Raw genomic sequence first — 14,103 nt, 5'->3', positions numbered from 1 at the left:
CGGGCGAATATGACCTTTCTCCAAGGATTCCTTTATATAACTCCGCATAGCGACGTGCTCTGGCACAGATAAATTAAACAGTTGGCCCTTAGTAAACTTAATACCAGGAATCAAATTAATAGCACAATCGCAATCCCTATGAGGAGGTAGGGCACTGGATTTGAGCTCATCAAATACATCCCGGTAATCTGACAAAAACTCAGGGACGTCAGAAGGAGTGGAAGGCGAAATTGACAGCAATGGAACATCACCATGTACCCCCTGACAACCCCAGCTGGACACAGACATAGATTTCCAATCCAATACTGGATTATGGACCTGTAGCCATGGCAACCCCAAAACGACCACATCATGCAGATTATGCAACACCAAAAAGCGAATATCCTCCTGATGTGCAGGAGCCATGCACATGGTCAATTGAGTCCAGTACTGAGGCTTATTTTTGGCCAAAGGCGTAGCATCAATTCCTCTCAATGAAATAGGATACTGCAAGGCTCCAAGAAAAAACCACAGCGCCTGGCAAACTCCAAGTACATCAAATTCAGGGCAGCGCCTGAATCCACAAATGCCATAACAGAATAGGACGACAAAGAGCAAATCAGAGTAACGGACAAAAGAAATTTAGACTGTACCGTACCAATGGTGGCAGATCTAGCGAACCGCTTAGTGCGCTTAGGACAATCGGAGATAGCATGAGTGGAATCACCACAGTAAAAACACAGCCCATTCCGACGTCTGTGTTCTTGCCGTTCAGCTCTGGTCAAAGTCCTATCACATTGCATAGGCTCAGGCCTATGCTCAGAGAATACCGCCAAATGGTGCACAGTTTTGCGCTCACGCAAGCGCCGATCGATCTGAATGGCCAAGGACATAGACTCATTCAGACCAGCAGGCGTGGGAAATCCCACCATGACATCCTTAAGGGCTTCAGAAAGACCCTTTCTGAAAATTGCCGCCAGGGCACACTCATTCCACTGAGTAAGCACAGACCACTTTCTAAACTTCTGACAATACACAAGATTTTCTCTGCCTGATCCACTGAATTTGGTTCATCATAAAGCAATCCAAGCGCTAGAAAAAACGCATCTACATCACGCAATGCAGGATCTCCTGGCGCAAGGGAAAATGCCCAGTCCTGAGGGTCACCACGCAACAAAGAAATAATGATTTTTACTTGTTGAACAGGGTCACCAGAGGAGCGGGGTTTCAAAGCAAGAAACAGTTTAAAATTATTTTTGAAATTCAGGAACTTAGATCTATCCCCTGAAAACAAATCAGGAATTGGAATTCTAGGCTCTAACATCGGATTCTCAACCACAAAATCTTGAATGTTTTGTACCCTTGCAGTGAGATGATCCACACACGAGGACAGACCTTGGATGTCCATATCTACACCTGTGTCCTGAACCACCCAGAGGTTAAGGGGAAAAGAAAGACAAAACACACTGCAGAGAAAAAAAAAAGGTCTCAGAACTTCTCTTATCCCTCTATTGAGATGCATTAATACTTTGGGCCAGCTGTACTGTTATGGACCTGGTGGTTAGGAGCACCCGGAACGACCTGACGGTTAAACTCACACAGGACAAGCTCTGGGAAGTGGGAGCTCTGCTGACCGCAACCCCTAATCCTATCACACAACTAGAAATAGCCGTGGAGCGTACCTAACACAGCCTAGATGCCTCTTCACAGCCTAAGAGCGAACTAGCCCTAAAGATAGAAAATAAAGCCTACCTTGCCTCAGAGAAATTCCCCAAAGGAAAAGGCAGCCTCCACATATATTGACTGTGAGTTAAGATGAAAGTCACAAACACAGAAATGAAACAGGTTTCAGCAAAGGGAGGCCAGACTTACTAAACAGACTGAGGATAGGAAAGGTATCTTTGCGGTCAGCACAAAAAACTACAAAAAGACCACGCAGAGTGTGCAAAAAGACCTCCGCACCGACTCACGGTGCGGAGGTGCCACTCTGCATCTCAGAGCTTCCAGCTAGCAAGGCAAAATCATGATAGCAAGCTGGACAAGGAAACAATGAACAAATAATTAACTAGCAGGGACTTAGCTTCTGCTGGAGTAGACAGGTCACCAGAAAGATCCAAGAGCAACTGAACCAGTACAAGAACATAGACAGCTGGCATGGAGTAACGATCTGAGTGGAGTTAAATAGAGCAGCCAGCCAAAGAATAAACTACGTCACCTGTGGAAGGAACCTCAGAAGCAGCAGCTCCACTCACAGCCACCAGAGGGAGTCCATGGACAGAACTCGCCGAAGTACCATTCATGACCACAGGAGGGAGTTCGATCACAGAATTCACAACATCCGGTGCTCTGCTTCTCTGCACTGTGTAAGCGCCGACCGGAAAGCACAGCGGTGCAGAGAAGCAGAGCGCCGGAGGACAGACACCGGAATGTAAGTATGTAGTGTTTGTTTTTTTTACGTTTACGCTGGTAACCAGGGTAAACATTGGGTTACTAAGCGCGGCCCTGCGCTTAGTAACCCGATGTTTACCCTGGTTACCAGTGAAGACATCGCTGAATCGGCGTCACACACGCCGATTCAGCGATGTCTGTGGGAGATCCAACGACGAAATAAAGTTCTGGACTTTCTGCTCCGACCAACGATGTCACAGCAGGATCCAGATCGCTGCTGCATGTCAAACACAACGATATCTCTAGCCAGGATACTGCAACGTCACGGATCGCTAGCGATATTGATGTTAAGTTGGCCAGTGTGAAGGTACCTTAAGTTCACACGTAGTGTTTTTGTTGCATTTTTGCATAGCTCAATGGCAAAAAAAATTCCACCTGAAATGTAATTTTATCATTTTAATACCTTCTCTGTCCATGTGGTGTTTGAGACATGATTAGACACATTTCATTTTTATGGTGGACGTTCAAAGATATTTTGGGGTTGTTTTACTGAATCTGGCACTGGGTGCCTTGACTTTGTTCAAGGAATCATGAAATGTGAAGATTCACCATGGATTTTGGGTCACAATGCAGTGCCCAGTGTCAGAAATCTGGGTTTGTATCCTAGATCATGAGTCTTCCAGTAGGACAATGACGAGTCTTCCAGTAGGACAATGACCCCAAACATACTTCAAGAACCACTCAGAAATCGATGGAAACAAAGCACTGGAGAGTTCAGAAGTAGTAATACCAGCTCCAGTAGCTTAAAGTCTCCCAACATTACCTCTTACATAATGATGCTATAGAGAAACTGTGACTCTACACATTATTTCATTTTGCATGCTTTGATGAATTTCTGAGCGCAGAACACCATAAAAAGCATGAATTGGTCAATGAATGAATGGAAAAAAACAGCAACAAGGCTTACAACAATAATCCCTGGCTAGATGCCTGTCATACACTATTGCTACTGCCACACCTCACTGTTGCCAAATTAGAATGGGCCCTGAATTTTTTTTTCTTGTGCGTGGCAGCAAGAAACTGTGGAGTAATGCAAGCAACACTGCCAGCTTTGATGAATTTGCAGCAAGCATACAATGTATAAGGCAATAATCCCTAACTAGTCATAAGCTATACCTACTGCCACCCCTCACCCTACACAAATTGCAGATAAGAGCAGTATTATTATGACAGAATAGAATCTATTTGAACTAGCCCTGAAAAAAGCTTTTAGTTTAATGTAGCAGCATCAAGGACTGTAATTTCATCAACACTGCTGGGGAATATAGTGGAGTGTTTTGCATCACCTTCTCAGCCTGATATGAAGGGTACCAGGATCTTCTGTACTTACTGTACAAACTCCCCTGTCCTGGCTATTAAATCCTGTATGCAGTGTGAGAACTCCCTATGTGATGACCACCTGACAGCCCACAACAAGGCATTGGATCATATACTAATAGAACCCATCAGCTCTTTTGGTTTAAAAAAATGTTCCCTCAACTAGGTGGAGCCACAGAAAAACATTTTTTCGCATTACTAAGGAGTGAGTCTCCTACACTGGTAAAGCATATGTATTAAGTTCAAGGGATGCACTAAGTGCATAGGCTGAAATACATTTACCCTTGGGGGTATACATGTATATATAAAAAATGTTTGAGGTAGGTCTTCAAAAATTGTTAATAAACAACCTGAAAAAATTGGTAACCCTGTTCATATGGTGGAGGAGGAGAAGGAGGAGAACGAGACAAAAAAGACAAAATCCTGAAGCATATACCCAGTGTTCAGCTCTCTTGTCTCTGGAGTGGGAGTTAATCCTCTCTGCCTCAACCTGGAGCTGGCTGAGCTATTTAAGTCCTCTGCAGCCTGTGGGCCAGTGTCAGCTATAGTTCATGCTGCACTGTTTGAGCTCCTGACCTGATCCCTGTAATAGTGTTCCTGTTTGCCTCTGACTGCCTGCACCCGTTTATGACTTGTTCTGACCTCTGGCCTGTACCCTGACTCCGTCTTACGTCTCATGTTTTGGTTACCACGTTCCCGGTAGGTTCTGACATCTTGCTTGTCCCCGACGATTCTCTGCTTGCCCCTTCTGTACCGCGCTGCTATCTCTGTGTATGACCTTGGCTTGTTTCATGTCCCTTTCATTACCTGTGACACCTGTGTTGTTGCTCAGTGTTGCTGCGCTGTGTGTGCAACCTCCTTTCCTTAGCCAGCACCCCCTGGTGGAGGTTGCTCTATACTGCACTGCAGCAGCACATTACATTATAGCTGACCAGACATTTAAAGGGGATTTTGTCATTTTTTTTCCTCTGGTCATGGATCTGCTTTGCAACCTGGCGGATCAAGTGTCCAGTTTGACACAGATGGTGCGGGATTTTTTGGTGGAACATCGGGCCCTTGTCACGTCTCATGCTCTCTTACAAAAAGAACTGACAGAGACTGTTCTGACCATGCAGGGAACCACCCCCCTTGCTGTTAGTCAACCGGGTGAGTCTGTAGATGTTGCTTTGCATTCTGCAGAACCCTTGGTTCAGCTTCCTGACACTTTTTCTGGTGAAAAAGATAAATTTCACCTGTTCAGGGAAAGCTGTAAGTTATTGTTTTCCCTTAGACCTCTATCGTCTGGGAATGAGACTCAGCGGGTAGGGGTTATTATTTCCTTACTTAGGCAGGGTCCTCAGTCTTGGGCTTTCTCACTGCCCCTCACTGCTCCTGAACGCATGTCAGTAGATAGGTTCTTTGAGGCCCTAGGACTTATCTATGACGAACCGGACCGTGTCAGGTTGGCAGAGGACACTATTATGGGTCTGGTTCAGGGGGAGCGCTCAGCCGAGTGGTACAGCTCTGAGTTCCGCCGATGGTCCACTGAGGTGTCCTGGGATAACTCTGCGCTTAGATGTCTGTTCAGGAGTGGATTGGCGTATTACCTGAAGGACGCTGTGGCCTTTCATCCACCTCCCAGCTCATTGGAGGAGACCATGACTCAGGCTATCCGCATGGATCGGAGGCTGAGGAAGAGAGGTATTGCACAGTGAAAGGGTCCGTTTTTTCCTGCTGGTCCTGTTTCATCCCCATCTGATCCTATGGAGGTGGGAGTCGCCAATCTCAAGGAGAAGGAGAGGAGACGACGGTTTGAAGCAAAGTTGTGTTTCTACTGTGGAGATCCTAGACATTGGAAAAAAGACTGCTCCTCCTGTCCACCAACCTACAAGCGGCTGAGTCTGGGTGATTGTCGTGATAGTCACCCCGACTCTCAGGTACCTTTTTTGGCATTTTCAAAAATTTTGTTGGAAGTGGAACTTTATTGTGGGAGAGGCTCCGTGTCCACTTCTGCCTTCGTGGATAGCGGGTCGTCCATGAACTTTATTAACTCTGACTTGGTGTCCAGGTGTAAGTTAGGGACTGTTAGGCTGGAGACTCCTATTCATGTTGTTGCCATTGACAAAACACCACTGGCTAAGAATGTCATCAAAATGATTTCTGAAGAGTTTCTCCTTAAAGTGAGTGCTTTACACCAAGAACATATTTCATGTTTTGTTATGGACAATCTGCCTGCGGGACTGGTGTTGGGGCTTCCCTGGTTGCAATCACATAATCCTGTTATAAACTGGGAATCCTGGGACATTGTTAAATGGGGTCCCAATTGTGCTAAGAAATGTCTTGCTTCTGTATCTGTGTCATCCGTCAGTCTGGAGGGTATTCCGGAGTACCTGAAGGACTTTGAGGATGTGTTCTCCGAAAAGGAGGCTGAGGTTCTGCCACCACACCGCCCATTCGATTGTGCTGTTGATCTTGTTCCTGGTGCCAAATTGCCCAAAGCCCGTCTGTACACTCTCTCTGCCCCTGAGCGGGCTGCCATGAAGGAGTATATCTCCGATAGTCTCCGCAAAGGGCACATTCGGCCATCTGTCTCTTCTGTGGCTGCGGGGTTCTTTTTCGTGAAGAAAAAGGATGGTGGTTTACGCCCATGCCTCGATTTTCGAGAACTTAATAAAATCACCATAAGAAATACTTATCCTCTCCCACTGATCCCCGATTTGTATAACCAATTGTCGGGGGCCAGGTGGTTCTCTAAGTTGGACCTCAGGAGGGCATACAATCTCATCCGTATGCAGGAGGGAGATGAATGGAAAACTGCTTTTCTCACCTCTGAAGGTTTGTTTGAGAATTTGGTTATGCCCTTTGGCCTGACTAACGCACCAGCTGTGTTTCAGAATTTCATGAATCATGTTTTCTCAGATTTTAATGGGCGTTTTATGGTAATTTATTTGGATGACATCCTCATATATTCTTCCGACAAACAGAGTCACATGGACCACCTCCGTGCAGTTCTTCTGAGGCTTACTCACTATTTGCTAAACCAGAGAAATGTTCATTTTTTGCTCAGGAATTAGCCTTTCTAGGGGTCATTTTGTCTGCTAAGGGGTTTCGTATGGACCCTAGGAAGGTACAGGCTATTGTGGATTGGGTGCAACCCAGAGATCTCAAGGGTCTTCAGCGTTTTCTGGGTTTCGCTAATTATTATAGAAAATTCATTAAGGGGTTTTCTCAGGTGGTCAAACCCCTCACAGATTTAACTCGTAAGGGGGCAGATCTCAAAAACTGGTCAACTGCAGCTTTGGGGGCATTTTCTTCTTTGAAGAATTGTTTCATGACTGCTCCTGTACTGGTTCAACCAGATTTGTCTAAACCATTTATCGTAGAGGTGGACGCCTCGGAGGTGGGAGTAGGGGCTGTGTTATCCCAAGGGCCCACCACGTTGACTAACTTAAGACCTTGTGCCTTCTTTTCGAGAAAATTTTCCTCTGCTGAGAGGAATTATGATGTGGGTAATCGGGAGCTGTTGGCCATTAAATTAGCATTTGAAGAATGGAGGCATTTTTGGAGGGAGCTGCCCATCATATTACTGTCATTACTGATCACAAGAATCTGTCTTACATCGAATCTGCCAAACGGTTGACCCCGAGACAAGCTAGGTGGTCACTTTTCTTTTCCCGATTTCAGTTTTCTATTACTTTCAGACCAGGGTCCAAGAATGTGAAGGCTGATACCTTATCTCGTAGCTTGGACCCAGTTTCACCACCTGAACCTCCTTCCTCCATTCTTCAGCGCGGAGTGGTGGTGGCTGCGATGTCATCAGTATTGGAGCGAGAGATTCGTGAAGCCCAATCTCTTGCTCCCTCGTCCGTACCCAATGATAAGCTCTTTGTACCTGTCCAGTATCGGTTAAGGGTGCTTCGGGAGTTCCATGACTCGGCTCTTAGTGGGCATCCTGGAATCTCGGCCACACGTAAAGCCATCACTAGGCTGTTTTGGTGGCCTTCGTTGGCTTCTGACGTCATTGGGTTTGTGTCTTCCTGTGAAACTTGTGCTCGCGCTAAAACCTCCCGTAACCGGCCGGCCGGGGAATTGGTACCACTGCCAATTCCAGATAGACCGTGGACTCACCTGTCCATGTATTTTATCACTGATCTTCCCCACTCTCATGGCAAAACCGTTATCTGGGTAGTTGTTGATAGGTTCAGTAAGCAGGCACATTTTGTACCTTTAGCGGGTCTCCCTAATGCTGAGACACGATCAAAACTATTCATGAAGCATGTGGTCCGATTGCATGGTGTGCCTGTCAGTGTGGTGTCTGATAGAGGAGTGCAATTTGTGGCAAAATTTTGGAGGGCTTTTTGTAAAAGGCTGGGTATCAGTCTGTGCTTTTCTTCGGCCTACCATCCCGAGACCAACGGTCAGACTAAGAGGACCAATCAGTCTTTGGAGCAGATATTGCGATGTCTTGCTATGTCCAGACAGGATGATTGGTGCTCTGCGGTACCCATGGCGGAATTTGCTTTTAATAATCGTGTCAATCAGTCCACTGGTACGTCCCCGTTCTTTTGCAACTATGGGTTTCACCCTCACTTTGGTGAGTTTTCCCGGCTGGATTCGGGGTTTCCAGGGGCTGATTCAGCCTTTCTGCGGTTAGGAGAGATCTGGAGGGAGGTTCAGAGAAAGATTGGGGAGGCTCAGGGCAAGTATAAATTTTTTGCCGATAAACGACGTTCTGTGGGGTCGACTTACCAGCTGGGGGATAAAGTATGGTTATCCACTAAGAATATTAGATTGAGGATTCCCTCTGCTAAGCTGGGTCCCAAGTTTATTGGCCCTTATGAAATTTTGGAGGTAGTTAATCCTGTGTCCTTCCGTCTATGCTTGCCTCCGTCATTGCGGATCCCCAATGTATTCCATAAGGCGCTTCTGAAGCCATCAGTGCCTTCCTCAGGTGTGTCTCCCGCGCACCCTCCGCCTGTTGTGGTTGATGGCCAGACCGAGTATGAGGTGGAACGGGTGGTGGATTCTCGTATGCTCCGCCGTTCACTGCAGTACTTGGTCCATTGGAGGGGTTACGGTCCTGAGGACCGGTCGTGGGTGCCAGCGCGTTTGGTCCATGCAGATCGGCTGGTCCGGGCCTTTCATGCTTGTTATCCAGAGAAGCCTGGGGGTCCAGTGGCCCCCCATTGAGAGGGGGTACTGTCATGATCCAGTTCTGAGATTATGTTCAGCTCTCTTGTCTCTGGACTGGTCATGTGGGAGTTAATCCTCTCTGCCTCACCCTGGAGCTGGCTGAGCTATTTAAGTCCTCTGCAGCCTGTGGGCCAGTGTCAGCTATAGTCCATGCTGCACTGTTTGAGCTCCTGACCTGATCCCTGTAATAGTGTTCCTGTTTGCCTCTGACTGCCTGCACCCGTTTATGACTTGTTCTGACCTCTGGCCTGTACCACGACTCCGTCTTACATCTCATGTTTTGGTTACCACGTTCCCGGTAGGTTCTGACATCTTGCTTGTCCCCGACGATTCTCTGCTTGCCCCTTCTGTACCGTGCTGCTATCTCTGTTTATGACCTTGGCTTGTTTCATGTCCCTTTCATTACCTGTGACACCTGTGTTGTTGCTCAGTGTTGCTGCGCTGTGTGTGCAACCTCCTTTCCTTAGCCAGCACACCCTGGTGGAGGTTGCTCTATACTGCACTGCAGCAGCACATTACACCCAGCTTTGGGTGGAAAGGGGTGTATGCAAATGGAAAAGAAAAAAACCTCTGGATTTGAGTATATGTTCCGCTACTGTCCTCTAGTGGTGTTCAGAAGGGTGGCACAATCCCGTCCTTGTTCCTTTGGATAAGAGTCAGTCTGTCAGCATTTTCAGTTGACAGGCGGATGCTCCAATCAGTTATAATAGCCCCAGAAAACCAGTTGTGACAAAACCAATGCACAAAGATAAAATACTCTGTATGTGGCGTGTTCACACAAGGAATGCAAAGCATCCGGCTACAGCCTATTAATAACGCCCTATGGCGGGCTGCCCAGTGCTAAAATGCATCCCGTGTGAACAGAGGCCACAGTGTACAGGCCACAGTGTACAGAACACTGTGAACACGCCACATACAGAGTATTTTATCTTAGTGCATTGGTGTACCATACGGCCAAACCCTTATTGAAGGCTGGCTGTTTCATTAGGTATTGCACCTGTGCATTTGCTATTTTGTTTGGGTCCGCTGCACCCTGCTTGTGCATTTGTATTGAGGCCGACAGGTAAGCATCTTTGCCTGTTTTTGGCATATTACACACTACTAATGTTAGTAGTGTGTATGTGCAAAATTTGGGCGCTGTAGCTATTAAATTTAAGGGTTAAATCGCGGAAAAAATTGGTGTGGGCTCTCGCGCAATTTTCTCCGCCAGAGTGGTAAAGCTAGTGACTGAGGGCAGATATTAATAGCCTAGAGAGGGTCCACGGTTATTGGCCCCCCTGGCTAAAAACATCTGCCCCCAGCCACCCGAGAAAAGGCACATCTGGAAGATGCGCCTATTCTGGCACTTGGCCACTCTCTTCCCACTCCCGTGTAGCAGTGGGACTAATGAAGGGTTATTGTCACCTTGCTATTATAAGGTGACATTAAGCCAGATTAATAATGGAGAGGCGTCAATTATGACACCTATCCATTATTAATCCAATAGTATGAAATGGTTAAAAAAAACCACACACAATATTGCAAAGTATTTTAATGAAATAAACACACAGGTTGTTGTAATATTTTATTCCACTCTCAATCCACCTGAAGACCCTTGACCTGTAACAAATTAAAAATAATAAACCAACAATATCCCATACCTTCCGATGATCTGTCACGTCCCACGATGTAAATCCATCTGAAGGGGTTAAATTATTTTACAGGCAGGAGCTCTGCTAATGCAGCTGTGCTCATGCCAGTAAAACCCCAGCGAATGAATGGAAAGTAGGTCAATGACCTGTAGTTACCTTCATTCGCGGTGATGCGCCCTCTGCTGGATGTCCTCATATGACCTCAAGCCTGGGAAAATATTCAGAAAAGTTCCTACTTTGGGGACACTTTCAAAGTTTTCCCAATTTTACGGACGGACTGACCTTCATTTCTTAAAGTAATGATGGCCACTCATTTTTCTTTACTTAGCTGCTTTTTTCTTGCCATAATACAAATTCTTACAGTCTATTCAGTAGGACGATCAGCTATGTATCCACCAGACTTTTGCACAACACAAATGATGGTCCCAACCCCATTTATAAGGCAAGAAATCCCACTTGTTAAACCTGACAGGGCACACCTGTGAAGTGAAAACCATTGCAGGTGACTACCTCTTGAAGCTCATCAAGAAAATGCCAAGAGTGTGCAAAGCAGTCATCAAAGCAAAAGGTGGCTACTTTGAAAAACCTAGACTATAAGACATAATTTCAGTTGTTTCACACTTTTAGGTTAAGTATATAATTCCACATGTGTTAATTCATAGTTTTGATGCCTTCAGTGTGAATTTACAATTTTCATAGTCATGATAATACAGAAAAAAATTTAAATGAGAAGGTGTGTCCAAACTTTTGGTCTGTACTGTAATTCATAAAATCCTGAAAGACAGCAGGTGCATTGGTTAAACGAAAAGGTATAACCATGTTCTCGAATAAACCCCCAGATGTTAAAATGCTGTCTTCCACTCATCACCTTCCTGGATCCGTATCAGATTGCAAGCCCCTCTAAGATCAAGTTTATAAAACCATTTGGCCTCAGTAAGCTGATTATATAAGTCGGGGTTGAGTGGAAGTGGGTAAGTATTTTTAACAGTAATTTTGTTTAGTTCACAAAAAATTGAAGCAAGACAGTTTCCATAGCACAGTATAGCAATCACTCAGAGCAGAGGAATTGTGACACATATCTAACATTGAGTTCCAACGCGTGATGACATCGCACGCCAGTTGTTGAGCTGGAAGGGTGGCAGCAGCTGTAGCCAACTTGTGGAAATGGACATACATGTGTCGTACTTTCACAAGTAGCTCAGGTAGATCTGGGTAGGTTTTGAGAAACCGCTGAACCATTAAGTTGAGCACATGGACTAGGCATGGTATGTGTGCTAGGTTACCAAGCTTCAAAGCTACCACCAGTTTACGGCCATTGTCACAAATAACCATGCCTGGTTGTAGGTACAGGAGCGATAGCACAGATCAGTTTAGTCTGTTAGATGTTTGAGCAACTCCACGGTGGTGTGCAGTTTGTTACCTAAGCAGATTAGCTTTAGCAAAGCTTGTTGCCGCTTGGCTGAGACAGTGCTGCAGTGCTTCCAGCTTGCGACTGATGTTGACATTTTTTGAGATGGAGAGTGAGTATGAGGTGCAGGAACTGCTATAGAAAGTGGGGGCAACCCTGATTAAACCAGGTCCCGCAACCCTTGGTGTGGGTAGCACGTGTTCCGTCCTGGGGTTCGACTGGGTTCCGGCTTCGACAATGTTCACTAAGTGTGCCGTCTAGGAAATGTAACGTCCCTGGCCACAAACACTTGTCCAGGTGTCCGTGGTTAAGTGGACCTTCCCAGTCACAGCATTGGTGAGGGCACTTTTGATGTTATGGGACACGTGCTTGTGTAAGGCTCCCGGCTTACACACATGGGGAGAAAGAGTGGCAGCTGGGGACCGAGTATCAAGGGACGGCCGCCACCATGAGGTTGTGGAGAGATTCTGTCTCTAAAAGCCTAAACAGGAACATTTCTAGGGCAAGCAGTCTGGAAATGTAGCCATTTAGCATTATAGCCAGTGGGTGGGTGGCTGCATATTTATGCTTGCATTCCAAGGACTTGGGTAGGGACAACTGAGTGTTGCGCTGGGACAAGGATGTGGACATGGTTGCTAATTGTGGTTGCAAGTGTGCAATGACAGGTTCAGGGTGGGAAGCATCTTTGCCTACGTCATGGACAGGGGATTAGCATGCCTGTAGAACAGGGAAAGAGGCAGTGGTGTCATCCGCAGATACTGTTTCTGGACCCTGGTGTTTGCCCACATCATCAGGTGCTTTGCTTGCATGTGCTTGAGCATGCTGGTTGTGGTGATGCTGATAGTTGTGCTGCCCCGTTGATGCTAGCATGGCAGATGTTGCAAATGGCCTTTTTTGGGTTAACTGGACTGTCTTTAAGAAAGTGCCATACTTGTGAACACCTAAACCTTGGCTTGGCAACTTCACTGTGTTGGTGCTCTGCTTGTGTCCCTGGCCACCCCAATGCATCTTCCTGCCTGCTGTGGTGCAGAGGATCCCTCCACCTGTGCAGGCCTGTCCTCACTCTGCATGTCACCTTCCAGGGTTGCGTCAGTGACTTCATTGTCCACCACCTCGTTTACCACTTCCGCACCCTGGTCCTCCTCCTGACTTGCTGACGTAACAGCATCACTTGTTGGCAATTGTATCTCATCATCATACAGCTCTTGCGACAGTAAATGCATTTTCCTACCATCGCCTTCTTGTGAGAGTGTCTGCTCAAATATTTGAGCATGGCTACATGAGATCTCCTCATGTCCCAGCTGGAATGGGTAGGGCGATAGGCCATAATCTATAAACGGAAATGTGGACAGCTCTTCAGAGTGTCCAAGTGTGCCATGTCTCCAGGCACTCGGCATGGTGGGATAAAGGAGGATCAGGGTGAGGATTGTATGGTCCAGAATCATGGTTACTGAGAGAATTGTGTGGTAGACAGGGTAGTGCTGGCAAAGTGATTGGAAGCATTTTCTGCTATACATACAATAACCTTTTGTGTAACACTCCCCCTACAAAGTGGCACAGAAAGATAGATCGACATGATGTGTGTTTTTTGTGCTCCTGTGGCAGGCACAGTTTCACCTTGCCCACGTTCTCAGCCTCTGCACTCACCATCAGCATCACGCCCACTTCCCCATCCCTTAACCTTGCCCATTTTACATTACGTATGATATATCCCTGTTGAGAAAATGTGGCAGACAGTATTATAATGCCAGCAAAATTTGCCCACTACAGATGGACATATAAGACTGTAGTATCAATATAGCAAAGATATTTAAAACCAAATTTTTGTGTGTGTGCGTATTGAGGCTCAACTCTTTTATGATAAATGCCGTATAAAATGACACTGCTGAAGAATTGCAGTATTACAATGCCAGCAAAATCTGCTGACTTCAGATTGACATATAAGACTGCAGTATCAATATAGCAATACGATTTTTTTAGCAAAGGTTTTTTAGGGGGTGCTTTTGAGGACCCCTCTAGCATGATAAATGCCGTATAAAATGTCACAGCTCATAAAAGAGGATAAATTACAATCGCAACCAAATTTGCACACCTCAGACAGACGTATGAGACTGCAGTATAAATATAGCAATATGATTTTTTTAACCA

The sequence above is a fragment of the Ranitomeya imitator genome, chromosome 1 (genome assembly GCF_032444005.1).
Source record: "Ranitomeya imitator isolate aRanImi1 chromosome 1, aRanImi1.pri, whole genome shotgun sequence".
In the NCBI taxonomy this organism is placed as follows: domain Eukaryota; kingdom Metazoa; phylum Chordata; class Amphibia; order Anura; family Dendrobatidae; genus Ranitomeya; species Ranitomeya imitator.
Note: the sequence above shows the minus strand (reverse complement) of the source record.